Source organism: Pseudopodoces humilis, chromosome 1 (genome assembly GCF_049639895.1).
Source record: "Pseudopodoces humilis isolate 2021_Gansu_Grassland_sample_001 chromosome 1, ASM4963989v1, whole genome shotgun sequence".
NCBI lineage: Eukaryota > Metazoa > Chordata > Aves > Passeriformes > Paridae > Pseudopodoces > Pseudopodoces humilis.
The window spans coordinates 10,538,331-10,560,229 of NC_142200.1; the positions used below are offsets into that span (position 1 = coordinate 10,538,331).

General features: G+C 37.2%; 1 long non-coding RNA gene across 1 annotated transcript in view; it reads left to right on the plus strand.

The window, feature by feature from the left end:
* LOC148185011 (uncharacterized) overlaps positions 1–17,305 on the plus strand; it is a 28,319-nt gene extending 11,014 nt beyond the window's left edge. The window contains exons 4-6 of the long non-coding RNA XR_015774007.1: positions 3,726–3,889; positions 10,929–10,966; positions 16,458–17,305. This is a non-coding gene — a long non-coding RNA (uncharacterized LOC148185011). The remainder of the gene's footprint in view (positions 1–3,725; positions 3,890–10,928; positions 10,967–16,457) is intronic.
* The last annotated feature ends 4,594 nt before the right edge of the window (positions 17,306–21,899 follow it).

Sequence of the window (21,899 nt, forward strand, 5' to 3'; positions counted from 1 at the left end):
CTACCTGAGTTAGCAGCTGGCTGACCACTGGGATCATGGTTGTATCACCACTGGGGTTGATGCTTCAAAGCACTCCTTCTTTTATTTTTCCTCCCTGCTTAAAATAATTAATATTGTTTGTTAATTGGAAAATCAAGACAATTATTAAAGTTTTAAACTGCAGTGGACAAGAAGCAAAGTTGTTTATATTAATGTTTAAAATAAGGATTTAAGAAGGCAAGCATCCAAGGAAGTTTTTAATTTCAATACCATCAAGCAATAAATAAGTAAGTGGAAGAGAAACAACAGAGTTTTCCATGACTCATGCAGGAAAAGAATGAAAGAAACCTCAGCAGGCTTTCCACACTTAACTTTTATTCCTTTCTGAGGTTTGTCAAACAGTCATGTTTACATTATATGTTTTTTGTAGTCTCTCATTCTTCACTTTCCTTTCAAGAGAAGTTCAAAAGATGAAAGTATGAAACAGATACTCTGTATTACTTTATCATGCCAAAATAACAGTACTGGCACATCATCACTTCAAGTACTGTCTCATGATCAAAACAGAGTTTTTACAGGCCTGTGTGTGATTAATGGTTTAATCTTTGTCTTTGTCATGCTGTAACTGGCAAAGACTCAAATATTTTAACATTTTGTCTCAGGAAAGCTTTGGTCAAAATTTTTTAATCATCATTCTTTTACTAACATAAAAGCCAAGGATATCCAAGTGGGACACTGATATCAAAGCCTATGTAATACAGGTGTTATAAATACATCTTCCACAAAACTGCCATCCAACATTAAAAAGCTTAGTCCTCCATTTCACTCAGCTCTCTGAAAAAACCTGCCTGCTACATAAATAATGAACTCTTCGGAATAAGGTGATTTTTTTTAGTGTATGTTTGGATAATGCCTAACAGCACAACAAAGCCCTGGTCAGCTCAGAAGTCTCCATGTGCCTCTGTAATATAAATATATTATCATAAAGAATGAGTTGTCGGAGAAAGAGGTCATGGATCAGCAGAGTAAATCAAACTTTAACAGCTCATCAGGGCCAGAATGTCTAGAAACAAAATAATTTATAATTAAGAAGCTTTTGTGCTTTATTATAAATTTATATTTAAAAGAAATGTTGAAAACCCTTGGTCAAATTTTGCTCTGTTACTTTGGTACAAACCAAGAGCAATTTACTGAAGTCAATAGAGCTGCTATAAATTGAAGGGAAAATAATTACCTCAATATATTGTGAAAAAAACTTAGGTTTTAAGCCTAGGGAACGCATACTACATTTTTAAATGTTTAGTGATATAGAAATATGGCTATTTTCCTAAACAAATTATTTATTTGGATTTTTTTTGCTATTCACACCTCTTGTGCCACAGTCATTTCAAACATATATAAAGCAAAATGCTTGGATTTCAAGTGATCTGAATGAATGACTATATCAGAAAGTTAAAAACAAATCAACAAAATCTTAGTGTCAAAATTAACATTAAACTACCCATATTCTGTAAAGAAATAAATAAATGTTCCAATTAAAAACTTTTTGGGCTTTACGAAATGTTAATTAACTGACAAGAATCCTTTTTCCTTCATATTTTTTTTCTTCTTCTTCTCATACAAAGTAAGGGCTCCATCTCATTTGTACTGCATATGACACCAATTGAACTGTTGGCCTCGAGTCTAGCTTGGTCCATGCCGACATCTCTCATCTTCTGCACAAATTTTGAAAAATATCAGAGCAGATAAGTTAAATTATTTTATTAAGTCTTAGTAATTTTCAAGCAGGTTGAATGCTCAATTTCAGAAATCTGGTCACTCCGTAAGACTGTCCTTTGTCAGAAGAGATGCTATTGAATTTAGTCTTTAAAACCATCAGAAGATTATGCCAGCTTTCAGTCTCCTTTCCTTTTTCCAGTATCACAGGATGATTTATGAACCATCCAGCTCTATCTTAATAGAACTTCGTATATGGTCCTTGCAGACCTCAGAACCAGAGATGTTTAATAATTTTCACACCCCAACCCTGTTTCTTATAGCTTTAGGTGTTGCTGCATCTTAGCTGACAATCTCAGGTGTGATACTCATCTATTTCTGTAGATTTTTCAGGAGGATTAAACATCAATTTTTTTACTGTACCTTCTGAATAATTTTCTCTAGGTTATAGCTTGGTCATCTGAAAGTGTTCAACTGCCCTCTTTCCCTCACTTTCTTCCTCTGCAAAAATAACAATAAAATAAAACAAACTTGTCAAATGCTAATGATTTTCACAGTACTAGCTCAGCCAAGAGGCATGAGATGGCAAATTTCATCTTATCTTTGATGATGTCATATAGGCCAGTTTGATCAGAATATAAATTGTGTTTGTCTTTCCAATTCTGATCCCAAAGACCTGGTAAGTTCTTGAGTAATGTCAGAAAACAGACATCTGATTAGACTGATAGAATTTATAATGTGAAGCTGTTCTAGAATCTGATAGGTTGGGTGACATTTGTGCTTCAAATGCCAGATTTTTAATTGTAAACAGAAAGTTATCTGCATAGATTAATAATTTGTTGATGTCTGGCTTGTCCTTTTATTTGTTTTTCGTATCCAGTAGTGTTTGTTATCGTTTCTAGGTATAAGAGAAGTAATTGTATTTCTCTGTATACTGTTAGCAGCAGGGGTTTTACTATCATAACAGATGGGGATGTGTACAGATCTTTGATTAACATCCCAGATTTATTTTACAAACCCTATGTTTATTGAGCTTGTAGCATAGATAGTTGAGAAAGACCGACTTTATTTTTTCTTTTCCTAATATTGGGTCATTGAGAATCACCAGAAGTCAATATTACAGAAGACCTTTATTGGTTCATATACTAAGATGTTTTAAAACATCTGAATTTCTTAGAAACTTTAAGCTATTGAGGTTTAATGAAACATTCCAAAATTAGATATTCAACCTGCTTGAAAAATCTGTAAGAAATGATAAAAGAATTTAAGTCAAAAGTTATCAAGGACTTCTGTGAGTTTTGAAAAATATCTAAATATAACTGAAAATAACTCAAATTAGGCAGCCAGAAATATAAAGTAAACAAAGCAGAAAACCATGGGCACATGGAGGCCAACTTAGATGGTGTTTAGGTATCTACCTCTGGAAAACTTGATCAAAATTTAAAATACCAAGGTTTTTTTTTCCTGGGACTCATATTTCACCAAGACAGAAAATCAGTACCTTCTTCTATCTTGCACAGCATCCCAATGGCACAGAAAGTGTTAGTACTGTTAACACACCTCATCAATCTGTAGGAGCTCTTGCAAAATCCACAAGGTCTTCCTACCCTCCTTCTTGATCTCAGTATGAAGTCCTGTAACTTCAGCCACTTTCACTGAAAAACGTAACCAGAATAGAGAAAGGATTACAGGAAGAATTTTTTTAGAATGGGATCCCAAAGTGTTTATTTGGATTATTCCCCTTTTGAATCACATCTTCATCCTGAAGTCATTCAAATCCATATCTCCTATCCCTTGTGAGTGTGTCCCACCAGTAGGTTTTCTAATAGCTGTGAAGGGAAGAGACATCCTAACCCATATTCATGGGCATGTGAGCAAAGAAAGGGATAGAGAATGGGGATGAGAGTGCAGATCATGGGTCTGATAAGCACACACAATCTTTGCTCTCTTTACTACTCTGATACTTTTCCTTGAAATGTCATAAAATAAATGCAGCATACCTTTTATTTTCTTTATTTCTTCTCTTCCAGACCACCCAGATCAACACTGAAATTAATAGGGAGAGAAAGCTGTCACAGGATTCTGAGTACTGAATTCCTTTTTACAGGTGGCTACATCCATGTCAACATAAGCCAAAACCCATAGGAAAGGAAGAAGATAAGTAAAATAACTTGGAGATGTTTCAAAGCAGAGGGTAAGATTGTTGAATCTACACCAATGGGCTTATTTTGGATAAGTAAATAGAATTAGTGCCAATGATCTTTTTCCCTTAAGGGGTAATATCTGCAGCTGATTTATCTCTAAATATTTATGGCAACCAGAACCATCCCAATTACTAAAGCAGATCACATGTGAAAGCTTTGAATCAGAATATTTGCAAATTTTTTTACTTGAGAAATAGGAAGAAAATATATATTCCCATTTTAGAGCACATTAAAGGGGATTCTCTTTGAACTTCATGATTTAGGAAAAAAATCAAATTCCTCTACATATTTATACCTACATAAATATAATCAAACAAAAGAGAGTTATCTCTTCTATCAGCTTAGATGCTGAACCTCTGTCAAAAGCTATTATGGCCACCATCAAAAAAGAGTCAGATATAATCACAACTCTGCCAGGTTGACCTTATATAATGCTTATCTTTCCTCAGCAGGTATAACACATAGACAATTGTTACACACACAGATAATCAGAAAGAAAGATATCTGGGCAGAAAGAAGTCGGGGCAGAAATATGGCCTTAATCTTCTGGAGAAATATTGTTAGGGCCTCAAAAATGGCACCAGAAATCAATATGTAGCCAAGTGATTCAAGCCCCAAAGCTTTCTGTTCATGAGAACCCACAGATACCTCTCTGAAGCAGATGCCTGCTGAGAAGTGAGCTCCACTGGTGTCACCAGTCACTGGGAGGAATGCTTGATTCAGTTGACTAAATACAGACACCCAATGCCATCAGGATATGCCACCTGGCTTCCAGCTGTTCTCTCAAAGTGGACAGCTCTTCCTTAAATCTTTTGCCATAGCTTCCAGTCCTCTACAGTTGTGACAGCCCTGTGTCAGTGAATGGGACACCCTGTAACAACTCTTGCAAATGACAGAGCTGAGTTTAAAAAGCTGAATCCCACTCTAGTGCTCCACTGCTTGTAATGGAAGCTCAGGCACTGGCAGCACATGTAGAATCCTGCACATCAACCTGAAAATCAAACCTGATTTCCTTTTATGACAGGGTAACCCACCCAGCTGATCAAGGGAACACTCACAGACACGTTGTGTGAGTCTTGGGGATGGTACTGTGCAGGGTCAGGAGCTGTGGTCTTTGTGGGTTCCTTCCAACTCAGCATGCTCTGTGATTCTGTTATTCTATGATCAACATTTAGGTGCTCTTAACTCTGTGCCTACAGTCCTGCTTTATACCTAAGAGCAGGGAAAACCTTAGACTCCATGTTGCAGAAGTACAGTGTAGAAGTGATCTCACTAAGTAACCAAATTAACATGACTTCAGTGATGGAGTTTACCCTAACCAGAATAGCCCAGCTTAGAAATGGTTGCTCTTATCCTGATTGGAATTTATGATTATCAATGGTTTTACTGGGGTTTTCTGTGACTATACAGCCATCTATCCTGCCTTAACAGGCCATGTCCCCTGCTCCCAGGCCTGTGCTTTGGCTCCGTGAAGCATTGCCCCGTAAGGTTGTATTAAACTTGATCAATAACAAAGTGGTAGCTAAGAGGAGAATTTCAAGAAAGATGCCCCAGCCTACCCAGTGATTCAGTATTGGAGTTCATGGCTGTCCTGCACCACTCAGTGGCCCTTTTTTTTTTTCTTTACAGAATACTTTAACCTGGGTGTGTGTAGCCCTTTTAGAGCTCCCTGATTCCAGCTTCCTTGAGATCGTTCCTACTCTCATCTCCTCTGCTATTGTGCTTTCACTGCTTGCATTTCTTTTTCATGGCACTTCTTTCCTTCAGCAAATCTGAAGGGAAGCAGAAGCTCTGAAGCACATTAGCTTTGGCTCATTTAAGTTTTTTCACCTCTGCTCCTTGCCCTCCTACGACTGCAGCTCTGTGCCAAGGGAAGGAGAAGGAGAAGAGTGGGAGGAAGAGCTATTAGCATACACTGGAGCACAGCTGTATTGACATGCTCCAAAGCACTGTGTTATTTTGGCTGAGCAGGCTGGAGCCAAGATGAATGTATTGTTGCATGGCATGGACAGTTACGAATCTCATCTAACTTCTGAAAAAGCCTGATTGTATTTGATTTCCACAGCAGCTGTTGTTGTGTGAGCTGCAGAATAATTCAAGATCAGACAAGATACTGAATCAGAGTAACATTGCTAGCTATCCTATTTCCTTACAAAGTAAGGCTGACTCAGAGTGAGTTGAAATCCAGGTCCTGCAAAAAACAAAGTATTTTGAAAATTATTCTTCTTCTAGTCCTTCCAGAAAACTTTGATGCTGAAAGATCATGAAAAGTTATAACTTTATAAAAATTTTGCACAATGCTGTGGGAAAGAAAAGGCTGGTCAAAGACTAATCAGCAGGAAAACTCCAAAACCTCTTTTTGGTCTTCATTGCAAAATGTTTGTTAGCAAAGAAATAGAATAAGAGGGAATGTAAGTCATTAAGTGTATGATTCAGATAATTATACAGAGGTGTCCAGAGTCTCTGTGTAAATTTAGATACCACTGGCCTTTGGGTGCTGCTGCAGAAAGCTGCCTCTGGTATAAGTCATGGCTTATCTGTGTGTCCTGTTCAGATTTCTAGGATTTGTTTAGGGAACACTGCTACAGATTTTGGTGTGATAGAACTCAGGAGGTAATCTATATAAATTAAATATTCTCAGATACTGCTTACTTCAAAAGTTTATAGAAAGCACAAAAGAAGATAAGGGACTCTGAAAGCTAGAAAAAACGCTCACTTTTCTGCATTTGGGCATAAACCATTATTATCTTTTGAAAAATATCTGAAGATTATCTAAACTCAGTTTGAGATCTCAGTCCAAAGGAGTGCAGTGTTGTTTTCTTTAGAGACCAGGCCAGCTAGCAAAAGTCCAAGTTTTTAGACTGCTTTCACCAATTCACTTTATCCTAACCCAGGGAGGAAAGCTTAACTACTGTTGTCTTCAATCTTCACAGAAAACACCACCAAAATCATATCATGGTGCCAGCAGTAAAGTATTATGCCACATTAAAATGGACAGAGACCTTTAGCTGAGTACTGAAGAGATCTTGGGTGGTCATAATTTCAGGTTTCTCTCCATCAAGATTGCAATTCCATGTGTTTTAATGGCTTGTAATTGGTGTGGCAGTTACAGACTATATTGAGCTAAGACTTTATAGAAATATTGTCACATACCTGAAAGCTCACACATCCTCTGCTTGCATAACACAAGCCCATATTGATTAGGTTTTTTACAGCCCCCAAGTCTTCTTTTGCCCTAAGTGTATCCATGTCAAATGCAGATCCAGAAGAGCTCATTAATGTTAGATCACAATACTGATGATGACCATTTATCAGATACTAGAGCCAGAGCTATAGTACTCCTGTTTGAACAGAATCATATTTTACTCCAAAACTAGTCTTCTTTGGTTTATTAAAGTAAGGGTGGCATTATGTGTATTTATTTGTTTTTATGTGACTGCTGAAAAATTTCTATGGGTGATTAATCTTTTGATAATAAAAAATAATTTTGACCTACACTTGGTATAAAAAATGTTGATGTCTTAACTGTATGAAAGATTAAAATGCAAACATTAGTTTAGAACAGCAAATTAACATTTTGATAAAGTGGGATAAGGCACAAGCAACTGCTTTTCAAATGTTTCATTTCAATGATTTCCAGATTGATAACTATTTAAAACAGATACACAATAAGTCAGAGGAAATTTAAGTATTTTTCTCTTCTATGAAGATATTTCTATTTCTCCTTCATGACCATATTGAAAAGAAGATAATCAAAGAGGTTTACCTATTGTTTTTATTCCTGTTCTGCCAGAGGAACATAGAAATAGACATTACAGAAGACAATCACCACAAAGTCTTGCAATTCTGCACAGATGTATACATTCTAGCATGGTGGCAGCTAAAAGAAAAATTATCTCTAAAAATAACCTTAATGTGGCTTTGGGTGGGTGTGTTTTGCTGCATTAATCTCTTGGAGAGTTTATGTTAACATTAATCTGTTATTTCCATATCAAGAGGCTCAAGCAAATAAAATTGAAAAACATTAGAACACCAAATAAATTTTTTGATTCCATCTTATTATTATTATTATGAAGCCATAATACCCTCTTGTCCAGGAAAAAAATACAGCTAAGAATCCTCTCACACAATTTTTATGGTAGTTCAGGCCACGGGGATACTAAAAATTTACAATCAGATTTATGATATTAAAAATTATCATTAAGATCAAACTGTTAATTGCAACCTTAAATATCCCAGCTACTCCCAAGATGCCTAGTCCTGAAAGAGCACTCTTTAAGGGTCAACTATTTTTCTAATTAATTCAAAAAAAGTCTCCAAAGCTCCAAAGAGGCAGGCTTTGTCTCTGCAAACATGGGCCCTCTACTTGTTCATCTATTATTTGAGCTACCTCTTTGGCTTCTTGCCCTCACCCAAGAGAAAAGACTGCACTTTTTGGTCCTGAGAAAACACCTCATGGTCCCTGCTGGGTCCTCTGACATGTTCCTGAACCCACTTACCACATTTTAAATCCCCCTTTCTTTTTAGAAGTCAGTCCTTCTTTGAGTGCAGGGTTGTAGTAAATAACCTCCTGAGGTCTCTTGCAATCAAAATTTCTCCATTATTTTATGATTTTTTAGGGATGCTTTCATCTATTTCACAAAACTTATCTTTTTGCCAGCTGATTGAAAACTTTGAAAATGTTACTGAAAACAAGACAAAAGCATGAAAGTGTAGATGCCCTATTTGTGTATTTTCATAGCATATACATTTGAATTTCTTTAGAATGTTAACAATACTGGATTTCCTATAGTGCAATACTTTTGGGAGGTATAATTATTACAACCATGTAATGTTTTTTTATACCTTTAAATTATCCAAATATACTCTGAATGAGCACCATAATTCTAGAACTTCTCTGTTTTAGAACAGAGAAACCTTTGTGTCAAGACAGAAAAATCCTAAGAGATTTATCTTGAAGATGAGCATCAGAAACTGTCAGGTGTTATGTCATACTTGAGTTGTCTCCTACACAAGTATCTGCAGGTCTTTCTCATGTGATAAAGATGAAACTGGGTGTGTAGAGTGCAGTAGCTGGAGGTCAGGTAACTAAACCCCTGAACAGCACTCCAGAACTTCTGTCTGTGCAAACAACTCCCCTTTGTGTGAGTCTAAGTACCAAATTAGGACACTTAAATGCAGGTGCCTGAATATGACTGTCCAGTCTCCATGTCTAATCAATTCAGAGCTAAACTGAACTCTAACTCCCTAAATAGAGGCATCTGATGCCATTTTTAATGCTCAGGAGTAGCCAAGTGCTACAGGTGAGATGGGCAGATTTAGCACCGAGTCTGTGGGACCTGCGGCTTCTGGCAAACAAAATGCCTTCCTTTATCTCACAGAATCACAGAATCACACTGAATCACAGAATGAACTAGGCTGGAAAAGACGTCTGAGATCCTCAAGTCCAGCCTATGACCTTACACCTCCTCATCAACTATACCATGGCACTGGCCCCATACAGTCTTTTTTTAAACACATCTCCAATGATGTGCAATTTCTATTGTTAGGAAAATTATCTGAGCCATTAGTTTTTCCAGTAAGTGGTGCCTCTGGAGTGATTTTGTTCATTCTAATGAAGCACATGTTGGTGCAAACACCTGTAGGACTCCACCAACCAGACTCCTCATACCTCCACCGACCATAGCAAGAGCTCAGACAGCATGCACACAAAACTAAATTTAACCCTTCAGATACCCAAACACAGGTGTCTTAATGTACATTGAATCCCACACTTAATGTCATTTCCCCCAGTGAGAGTGTCTGTCATCTTCCCAAAGTTTATGTCACAGCTGTCCTTAAAAAGTATCTCAAGGAGCATCCTAGTGTTCCTTGTAGGAATCATAATCATGTTCATAAGAGAAGTTAAAGAATTAGTTGTAATTTCAGCTTGCTCCAGGACTCTTTCAAGCCTGTGAGAGTCCCATGAACTTTAGTTCAAAAATCAAGAGCTACAAAGTCATTTCTTTTTAGAGACCTGTGGATGGGTATTAGAAGATATAATTAGTTGCAATTTAAGCATAATGAGTATGGGAAGGAGAAAAAATCTTGCCTGAAAACTTGTGTGAGCTCTTAGTCCTTTATAAGGACATGTGTAAAAGCATCACAACTCTTCTGATCTGAGATAAAAATGGAGGAAGCTGTTTCTCATTATTTCTTTCTCTCATGTACTTAACATTAATTACATCCTTTAGTCTAACCTTGCTCTACTCATGGTTGTCAAACTCTTCTCGAAATAACAAAGATAACCACTGCTCAGCATTAATTTTATTCTGGCAATATCTTAAAAATAATATAAAACATAAACCTCTTCCTGCCCTCTTTTTTTTTTTTAATGCCTATGGTTAAAATGAGTTTTAGTAGTATTATAACAGATGGTCATGCATAAAATAAAAGTGGAAATTATTGGTACAATGATCTTAAAATTCCATTTTCATTTCTTTATCATAAATAAGACAATTATTTTCTTCCCTCTCACATATTCTGCTCTGTAACTCTGTTTCATCAGCTGCAGAGACTAAAAGAAGTAACTAAGGTCCCTTTCAAAAATCCTGTCATTTTCATTTGTTCATCTAAGAAATCCCTAAAGATAGACCACCCCTAAAGCTTACTGAAAATAACTCTAGCCCAAGCTCTGCTCATGGTAACCAGACCTGAAACAAGAGGAAACCAGACCTGAGACAAAAAGAAAAAAACTTTCACCTATACAATTCAAACCTTTGTTTTACATTAGTGGTTTACACCAAATGTAAGGATTCTTACATCTCCATTATTATCTCGAACTTAAACCAACCCATAGCACAGTCAAAGATGACTGTTAAAGGTGACATTAAAAGCTGACAGGCAAGCCCTGAAGATAGAGGATTATAACAATATTAACTCTCATGTAAAAGCAGAACTGTTTTTATTTTCTTCTATGTACAGTCCACTATACATTTAAAAAATATTTTCATGCTCATGAATTTTAACTATTCACTGCTTACTTTTCAGCCTTACTGTCAAATTGGAGAGAAAACTGGAGCCACTTGGTTAGTACACTTGCTTTATTTCTCTAGTCTGGAAACAGTACAACAAAATTTGTATCTCTTCCTCACTTTCTGATCACTAATACTAACCTTAACCTTAGCTCCAGATTTGATAAGAATTAAATTGATAGCCATGATTTACTGGTGAGGTAGCTTGCCCCTGGCTGGATGCCAGGCACTCACCAAAGCCTCTCTGACACTCCCCTCTACAGCTGCACAGAAGAGAGAAAATATAAGAGTTCATTGAGATAAGGTTGAGATAAGGACCAGGAGAGATCACTCATCAAATACTCATGGGCAAATAGTCATTAGTCATGGACAAAACAGATTTGAATTAAAGATATTAATGAATTTATTGCTAACAAAATCAGAGCAAGATAATGAGAAGTAAAATAAAACACCTCCCACCCACCCCTTTGCTCCTTCCCAGCTGTACCTCTTAGCACAAGGGGGCAGGGAATGGGGGTTGTGGTCCATTTATCATCCATAATTTCTCCCACTGCTCAGGGAGAGGAGTCCTTCCCCTGCTCTGCCACGGGGTCCATCCCATGGGAAATAGCTCTCCATGAACTTCTCCAGTGTGAGTCCATCTCACCAGCAGCAGTTCTCTGTGAACTGCTGCAATGTGAGTCCATGTCCTGGGCAGCAATCCTCCCCAGACTGCTGCAGTGTGGGTCACTCTTCCATGGGGTACCAACCCTCAAGGACAGGCTGCTCCAGGTTGGGTTCTGCTCTGCTGTGGGTCTCCTCCATGGGCTGCAGCTGGATCTCTCCATACCATGGACCTCCAGGTGCTGCAGGGGCACAGCTGCCTCACCTTGGTCTTCAACATGGCTTTCACCAGAGCCTGCAGAGGAAACCCAGCTCTGGTGCTTGTGGCATCTCCTCCCCCTCCTTCTGCACTGACCTGGGTATCTCGCTTTGCTCCTCCCTGGTCACAACTGCAGCTGTACAAGAACTTTTCTTTTATAAGTTTCTTTTAAATTATATTATCACAGATGTATTTCCATCATTTCTAACTTGCCCAGCCTTTACCAGCCACATGTCCACCTTGGAGCCACCAGGGATTGGTTCTGTCAGACATGGGGGAAGTTTCTGGAAGGTTCTCACAGAAGCCACCCCTGTATCCCCCCACTACCAAAACCTGGCCACAAAACCCCAATACAGCTGGCTAAGCTAATTTTAAATTATTTTACTTTGAAGGCTGGAAATCAGTACAATAACGAACTACTCTGATTTTAAAAAAATTAACACTAACCTGGCTACGGCTACTTTGCAATCATGAGATATAACCTGAAAGAAAAATATAAAAAATGGGTCTTTCTAAAGCACTCTCTACAGTACACCTCCTATCACCTTCAGACAGCAGTTAGCAGCCAAGGCTCAGTACATTTTAGGGAAAATGGTGTAAGGGCAACAAATTAACAAATTAACTCTTGTCCATACGCCCAGAAACCCCGTATTTAAGACATCAAATGGGGACATGTGACTTAATACACATAAAACTGGAAAAGAGCGAGAGAGATAAATAGTATCAACCATGAAGCATTGCATAGAAGCTGTCATAGATACCAAATATGTTTAAAAGTATTGAAGGAATTATGACAATTAAACCCAAGTTATCTTCTCATTCCTACTTTTATTTTGTTACTCCCTTTCCTTTCACTGGAATGGACTATGGATGGGAGTTTTTGTGTTTAACACTCACTGTGACAGGGGTTGGAATTTTTTGAGTATCAAGAGACAAATATTGTCATGATTCAGTCAGGAGTACTGATAAAACTGACAGATGTTCAGGATTTATTCTACATTTGGTAGGAAGAGGCTGATTAGAAATATATCTGTAAAGGATTTTTACAGAGACTGCCAGTTTTGGAAAAGCTCCCAAACTAATCCAGCATAGGTAGATATGCTTAAAAATTCTGGGCTGGACAAGCTCTTGAATGCTGCTGTGCTTGAAAGCTTGAAGAGATTTACTTTGGAACCATTGCAAACTGCTTAGAAATTCTGACATCAGTCTTAGCAGAGGGGAAATCAAGGAAGAAGTTTTAATAGACTCATAAACTGTCTTTGTCGCCCTTCTTTGTGTGGCAGGCCACTCATCATGAACATACAATAAAGTTTTCCATGGTCTCAGCATTGAGGTGTGTCATTAGACAGTGAAAAACTTTCAAGATTGTCAATGTATTCCTGTAGGAAGAAACTATCTATTTCCCCAGAGCTGCTAGCAGGACTAGACTTACTTTAGCACCATATATGTATTTTAAAAATCCACTGCAAAGTATTCAGGAAGAATGTTCCACAGAGAACACTGCATAGGAGATTTTTCTTAAACATATGGCAGAAAGCATATTAGCATGAATAACTTCTATGACATTTCCCCCTCCTCCCAGCCTTGAAATTGCTGTGAGGCAAATACGAAGTGTAAATGAAAGTCTAGAAGAGAGGAAAGAAGTAGGATTTGCAAATCAGGGCTGGAATTTGAAATCCAAGGGTTCCTGAGGACCAGGTTTTTTTCTTAAAAAGATGGCTACTTTTCAGTTGCTTTTACAATAAATGTTCTTGAAATTCAGAAAGTTTTAAGTCAAGTTATGAATCAATGAAGGGATTTTGGAGTGTATTTGCACATCTCTGTTATTATCCTACTAATAAAATTCTTGTGACTGGGGTTTTCAACTTTCTTTGTCACAGAACTACTTTGGAAGGTTATGTAATTACAAACTGCCTTAGACACCCATATGCAAAGTTAGAATAATAGTGCATCCATTCTGTTATCTGTGGAAGTTGTGAGCAATTTGTGGAGGAAACTGGGTCTATTAATGCTGGAGGCTACCTCAGATATCTGTGTCCACTGTGAACAATAAAAACTCCAGACCCTTTTAATCTTGAAACATCTGAACACAGAGCATAAGAAATGTTAGAAACCATTTTTATTCTCTCTTCTAGTCTTTGTAATCCCCCTGGGAGGCCCAATAAGGCTATAAACATAATTATCAAAAGTGATTTCATTAAAAAAAAGGAGATAGCAGATTTCCTGTCCCTCCTCAGTCTCTACTATCAGCAACGTGATGATCCTAATCTCCACATACATTGTTACATCCCTGCACTGATCTGCATGTCATTCCATATAGTCATGAACATCTATTACAGAAAGCATGTTAGGGAAATGTAGCAAGTTTCCTGCAAAATGTTGAAAACTTTGTTCCAGAAAAAGAGCAATCAGAATCCCAAGAGATTTCATCAACTTTATTTCTTTGCCTGATTGAGACCTCAGCTGCACCATTCAGTACTTTTGCTGTCCTGCCTCACTGTCTTCGCCCTTCTTCACCTGAGATGAGAACTCTGTGTGATGCCCAAATCCGTTCTGACTGCATGTGCTCCTGCAGTTTGGAGATTAGAGCAGTCTAAATGGGAGTGATCAGCTCAAATTTTGTGTCAGATTGATGACAAGTTATGATTTCGTAGAAAAAGTGGCAGGATGATTTTTTAGACAAAAGGCAAATAGCCAATCACATGCCAGGTAGGTTGCACAAGGTTTCAAGCCTTCCCTAATAAATGTGCTATGAATGAAAGCCTTTTACTTTGTGAAACTTTCAGGAAAACAAACAATAAGAATAAATTATTAAAGTGTACTTTTTAAATATTTGCCTCACATTCATGGAGGCAAATGAAATAGCTGAAGCAGGTTTTTAACCACTCTGTTCTGTTTTTCAGTCATACTACTGGCATGTTGTTCTATTAGAGTTTATCAAAGAGCCACTGAGATTTATAATTTGGGCTTTTATAACCAGAACAAAGAGGATCTCGTTGAAGATGAAAGAAACATATAGTGGAGAGAAGAAGCAGATCCTAGTAATAATTTCAGATGCCAAAACAGTCTAGCAGCATTCAGCTTTGAAGTGTTCCTGGTCCTCTGGGCTGAGGTCTTAATAAAACAATAAGATAGTTAAATTATCACCTCTCTAAGGCCCAGAGAAAGTAGCACTTTTGGGTGTCATCATGTAGACTGAATGATCTAATCCAGGTAAGTAAGAGAAAATGCTGCCGACACAGCAGAACCTTCTTGATCCCTTTTGAAAGGTCGTAGGAACTGTGGTGAGAAGCTGGAACAGATTTCAGAATGTGTTATCTCTGCTCAGAGACAATCCAGGGACAGTCACTGTCATGCAGGTGATGAGTGGAGAAACACAGCCAAAAAAATTGCTGAAGGATAGATTTTCCAGTTTTAAATGATTTTGAAACACTTCAGTGTGCCAGGCTCCTCCCCTGCATTGGTGTTTGGATCCAGCCTTGCCATTAACCTCATCTTTAAGAAAGCTGTGGGATTTTAAATTTCTTACCATACTCACATTTAATGAGCTATTTATCTTTAGTTTTTATTCCATTTCTATTTTCTGACAGTACCAACAGTATATTTTTCATTAATATTTTTATTACCTATTTAGGTTTAAAGAAAATTTATGTAGCTCTTGTCCATCATGGTATTAAATTGAAGTTCCTTAACAGTCTGTAGTACAAAAGTCAAAATAAAAGTTGGTCTAAAATGCTAGTTCCTTTGAAATGTTTCTGCAGTCCAGCCCTTATAAGAGTGTCTATTCAGTAGTGATTCCAGATAGATTTTAATTTTAAAGAGAATTTCCTTACAAGTTTTCAAAACAATTGTTTTCCACTATTAAAGGGAGCAAGAAATTTTAAAAGCAGAACAAGAAGATGGTTTAGAATGAGGATCAAGAGACAGAGTTTAAATTTAAGAGTGGATTTTTTTAATAAAGATTAAAAGGGCTATGGAGTTCTCCTGCTTTTACTCATTCTCAAACTCTTTTATAAAGCATGAAGCTAATGCAGAGTTACAAAATACATTTTACCCACAAGACACCAGTTTATTTAGTATACATAATACCTTACATAAGGAAATCCAGATCACCACATTTATTTGAGCTTTTCACATGAGTAGCTGAATGGTGGTTTTGTTGCAACCTTCCCTCAAAGAGATCAGATTTTACAGGTCTTAGACTAATTTTCACAGAGGACAAATTAGAAGGACATCAACAATCAACATAAACACATTAATAAGCCTTAACCAGTGTTTTGGCTGGCAACAAGACATGCTGTGGCCTCCACCAGACACAGAAAAAGTGACTTGATAGCAAGGTGGCAGACATTGTTTATGTCCAGTCTTGGAGGATTCCCCTGGAATGCAAGCTTAGATTGGCCTGTGAAAGACTGATCTGGCACTACAGAGCACTGCATTTCTTTTTCTCTATTTTAAGTAAATTTAACCAAAACTAAATGGATTTCCCCCAATATTCACAAACATCTCTAGCCCTAAAGTCGTTATGTCTCCATTCATAGTTTTATAGTCTGTGCCAGTCTGTGTGAAGAGATTGACAAGAAAAGCACCCATCAAAAGTATAATTTTAGTGAACTAAGAGCAGCAAGTACTCTTTTGATCTCATAATGTACTTTCCACCATGACTTTCATGTTCTTTTGCAGAGCTCAAAGAAGACCAGGATACACCTACTTATTTTGTATAATGTGTGTGACAGGAAGCACACTGTCCTGCACTTTATTTTCCAACAGAATTTGGAACGTGGAATCTGACTCATGTCCTCACTAACTCCTGTGCTTGAAGTGAGTCCTTCAAAGAACTCCTGACTTGCCTGTTCTGGACTGTAGCTCTGATGATACCCTGGTGCACATCTCCCAGAGAAGACTCCTCCTGGATGGCATTTAGCATTTTTCTTTTTCTCTTAACTTATCTATAAGGAGCAAATTCTGCAGATAAACAAACACCTTTTACCAGTCACACATCCCCATTTATTCTTTCCATCAGTCTGTGCAGACAAACTCCTCTGCAGCGTATTTGATAATAGTGTGTAACAGGCAGTTCTGATCTGTAAATCCTGCATATTCAGGACTTACTACAACCCACCCACACACCATTACACATTTTCCAAATTTCAGGCCTCATTTTCATGGTTTTTTTTTCACTGTAACCATCAGATATATATGTAAATCACCTGCCAAATCTCCTGCCATAATAATGACACCAGTGGGCCGCCAAAATTCACCGTGGAAATGGTAACACCTCAGTTGAATAATGCTCTTGGAATATTCCTTACAAGATGAAGCAAAGGTATCTTCTTTGTTCTGAAAATGCAGATTCAGGACATTTCAGGACATCAACAGGAGTTGATCAGAGTTCAGCTACTGAAAATTGCATTTTGGAACCTAAATTCTCCTGAACTAAGGCTGTACTCACATTGAGACTGAGATAATTTGTCATTACTACCCTTCATCTCATGGGAAGACTTCTTCTTAAATATTTTAAAGAGCTCCACAACAGATGGATAATACTTCTGCATGATCAAAAATGTTGTGTTAAAAAGCAATATTTTTACATTTAATTTTTATATAAGATTGGTGCATTTAATATTGTCAAATTAAATGTCATATCTGGTAGATAAAAATGTTTCTCCTCCTTACAAGCAACTCTTAAAAAGAAAACCAGTTAGGATTCTCCTGACCTGTATATGAATATTTCCTGTTTTATTAGAATTGTGGGCTTTCTGAGCAAGGTCAAAACAAATAAAATTGTTTAATGCTTACATGGTAATACTAATATAATCAAAATCAAATCTAGTAAAAACCAAGTCATCACAGAATGTTTTGAATGCAGCAAAACAACATTTTCTGATTTTCTGCAAAGAAATTTCTGTAAAAAAGATCTGACAAGTTATACAAACTGCAGCCTATTAAAAGGAATTTAGCATAAAGGAATCTAGCAAAAAATTACCTGTTTTCTAAATTTTGCTAGAGGTGTTTACATATTATACATATATTCTTTCCTCCAAAGATTTGTTTCTAACACTGATTTTGTTTCTTTCTGTATCACTAGCCCTGGTACCCTTATAGATGGAGAACAGTTCACATGAACTTTCCCAAATCTCACAATTCATCTCCAAACTAGAATAACAATAGTGGTTGAAAAATAAATGAAAAGCCAACCACAGCCTCCATGTAAACATTGTGAAATAGTAAAAATTCTCCTCAATCCCTTCTTAATTTTTTTTTTATGTCACCAGACCACCAGATATAAAACTCATTCTGTCCTGGTATTTATATTACTGCTAAAACTGAGCATCTCCAACTTCTTGGAAGAGAACCAATTTTCTACCTTATCTGATTTTGAAAATTACAGGAGAAAGATCTAGAAGAAAATGCACTTTTCTAGTGCTTTTAAAACAAGCAGAAGTGTAAAGCTCATTGACAATAGGACATATCAGAAGATAGTTTTTGTCAGTAGTTCTAAAAATCATCCAAACTGCAGTTTTCAACCAAAAAAAATCAACCTTTGCAACTCAGTTATGACCATCTTAAAATGTTCTGGACTTCTTATTCCTTTTCTTCACTGCTCCTGGATTGGGATGACAAAACCAAGAACCTCATTGCCTTCTACAGTTGCTGGCACAAAATTTCAGCAGCGTAACCATGTAAGCTGTGTAATCCCTTGGGCTTCCAGCCATGACACAGCTGCTGCAAGGGGCAGTAGACAGGCACTATTGGGTGGATTTATTATAACTATCCATTTCAAAAATAGCATGTGTGACACTGAAAATGGGCTTTAGGTAGAGGGGAACTTTTAGGAAAACCAAAAAAAAATAACAAGTTTGTAATTTGTCCCATTGACAGCTTTACTCAGCTGATAGGCAAGATCTTTCTCTACTTTTACAGAAAACGAGGAGAATATCAGTATTCTCCAGATCAATGACAGTGCAAACAAGTATGAGCAAGGTTTCCTCTGTAGGACATGTGCACAGGCGTGGACACCCACTCTTTCATGTGTATCAGGGATGACAAAACACAGAAGAGATGACAACATGTTTACTTCTTCACAGGTAAAAATGTCTGTGGTTCTTCAAATTTTCCTCTTTGAAAGAAACTAGGGCATCAGTGTGTATCCCAAAGCCAAATTCAGCAAAAGTCTAATATTTGGAATTGTCAGCCTATTCAGCATGACACTGAGCAAAACTGAGGGAGAACACAGAAGACAAATTAATTTCTCTGAGAATATTAGTTCCACATGCCACACAAAATAAGGATGAGAAAGAAACTAGTTAGATACATCTAATGTAAAATACTGTGTGAGTGGAAAACTGAAGGGGGTGCTAATTTAATTTCTTTTGAAATAAATTTGTGTGTGGTGGGGAGATGCAATGCCAGGTCAGAAACCACCACCACAACCTCTACAACACTCAGAACACTCCAGGACCTCTCGTCATGGGTAAAGTAATAATTAAAAATAAAAAAGTCTTTTATATTTATATAGTTGCTTTCATCCCAAAAGATCCAGATATTCTTGATGAATTTAAACATCCATATCAATATATATGCAGAAAACTTCTTCCACTGCTGAAGCAGATAATTTTTATAAACAGGAATATATAAGCCAGAAAGCAAAGAAAGTTACTTAATCTAAATTAATCCAAAGAGGAAATCCTATTTCTTTATTTCTTTTGTCATAGTGTAGAAGGTCTAGCAGAAGAGGAAAGAGATATATTCTGGTCTAATTGAACAAGTTCTAGCTTTAATTCTTTATTTATTGTGGTTTCTGAAGAAACCTGATATTCAAAACCCATCTGGAAATGGTCCTGGGTAACCTGCTCTGGCTCATGCTGCCTGAGCTGGTGGGTTGGGTCAGTAAATTAACTCTGGATGTTCCTTTCAACATAAATAATTATGTGATTTTCCTTTACAACTGAAGCAAACATTTATTTTTTGTCACATGGAAGCAATCACACAATTTCATCATAAAATACCTACCTGACTGTTTACTCTTGATCTGAGAGAAGTCCCAAATAAAAGGTTTAAAACTGCTAAAGTATCAGATTAAGGACTGAGGAGATATTTTTCCTACATGTGAAATCAAGTACTCAGCCTTACAGAAAAGAATTTTCTTTGGCACGCAATATTGAGGTTTTCCTCCATGAAAAACTTTGGGAAAGGCCAGCTTCTGGTCTGACAGTCTGGCCAGCTTGTAATGCAGAGGCTCTAAAACCCTTGATCTGGCGACTGGGATTGCAGAGTGTGCCCATCTGTTAATTGTCCTTAACCCGTATCTCAGACCTGGGAATCCTACTGTGCAAGAGACCTCAGCAGTCCTTCCAAGAGCCTTCCAAAGGCCACCATGGAATGTCTCTGCTGCACAGAAGGACAAAGATTTCACAAACAGAAGTTTGTGAAACCTCTAAGGTAAATGGTCGCTCATCCTAACCTAAACTTAAAAAGCTAATATTTTTAAGTAATTTTTGAATAGATATATATTTCTGAAGGTGGCAAAAAGCTCAGATCAAATACTCAAGCATGCAGTATTATTTTATCAACACACAATGTTTAGTGGTGAATACAATGCAGATGTTTCAGAGACAGAAGTTCCCAAAAAAATTTATTTGGCTGATTTTACACATGGGGTAGGCAAAGAGCAAACCCCAGAAAAATTCTTCAGAGAACCTGAAACAATTAAGTGCCCAGCTAATTATCCTGGAATAACTCCTGAAAACTACCAGGGTGTTTGGTATATTATAAATCAACTCATCTGAAATCCATAGTGGGAAGAAAACAACAGAGAATTAAAATTTAAATCTTGATAAATATATACACACACACATGCATACACACTGCCCTGACATTTAAAGGGCAATGCTTAGACAGCTGTGTTTCTATTTTCCTTCGTGATTCACAAAAATATGATCCAGGCTAATAATAACACATAGATAAATGTCTTCTTTCCATATTGATGTACTTTTCTTAAAGTTTTTTTTTGAGATAACCATGCCAAATCTCCAGGTGTTGGCCAGGTTGATGTTGGAACAGAGGAAAACGCTCTTCTCCATCATTGCTGAGAAACAAATATCATCCCAGTCTGGCTGGGTTTGTGGCTTACAGAATAGCTGGGGCTCTATTTTTCTATAAACAATTGGTTGAACTACAAAGCAGAGCTATGTAATTTTACTGAGCTGAGCAATAATTTGGGACTTTGTAAGGTTCTCTTGCCCCAGACAAGAAAAAGCCACATTTCAAAGCATTATAGATGTTTTATACAATGGACTAGCACCTGAAATGTTGGCAAATAGGAAGAAATCTTTGTAATGACACTATATGTGAAGTTGCCCAGGGAAACTTCCAGCGAAGGCATCAGCCTATAGCAGGAGTTAAAATGTGTATTTACAAAGTATATTTGCAAAGTCTCCGTATAAAGGTCTGCTTAGAGGGAAAAGCAAATAGCTGTCCTAAGTTTTAAATCAAACTTTCTCAAAAGTTTGGCTGATAACTATTATACTGTCATTTTTCTATAGATTATTTCACACACGTGACCTTGATATCTCCCTGAATCATCTCCTAACCACTGTGCCACTCAGGATTCGATTGTGCTCCAAAGCTTGGTGCAACCCTTGAGGACTACACTTTTTGCAACAGCATGGGAGCATTCAAGGAAGATGCACCACTTGCTGAGGGAAGAGGCATTTAAGTTCAGTTTTTTCTTTTATTATCAAAAATTACACAGGGAAGAGCTCAAAGAGAAGGTCTTGTAGGTTCACAGCAGGACTCCCAGAAACCTTTGGATAAGATAACAGTGTGAAATGAAGAGCTGAAGCAGTAGAGACCTCATCACAAAGGTAAAGTCTGCATCCTGACTCATTGAAACATGTAATCTTCTTCTGTTTGTTAAAACAAAACAGTGCAAAAATACATTTTGGTGATCAGATTTTCTGCAGCTCCCTGATGAAAGAAACATGGCAATAAACCTGCTGTGAGATGGTGAGTTGCTCAGCCATGTGAAAATGAACGCAAACCCAGACTGTAATATTTGATGATCAATTTGTTGCTTGTTTATTTTTTTTTTGCTTTACTATTTGCTTTACTTTGCTATACTTC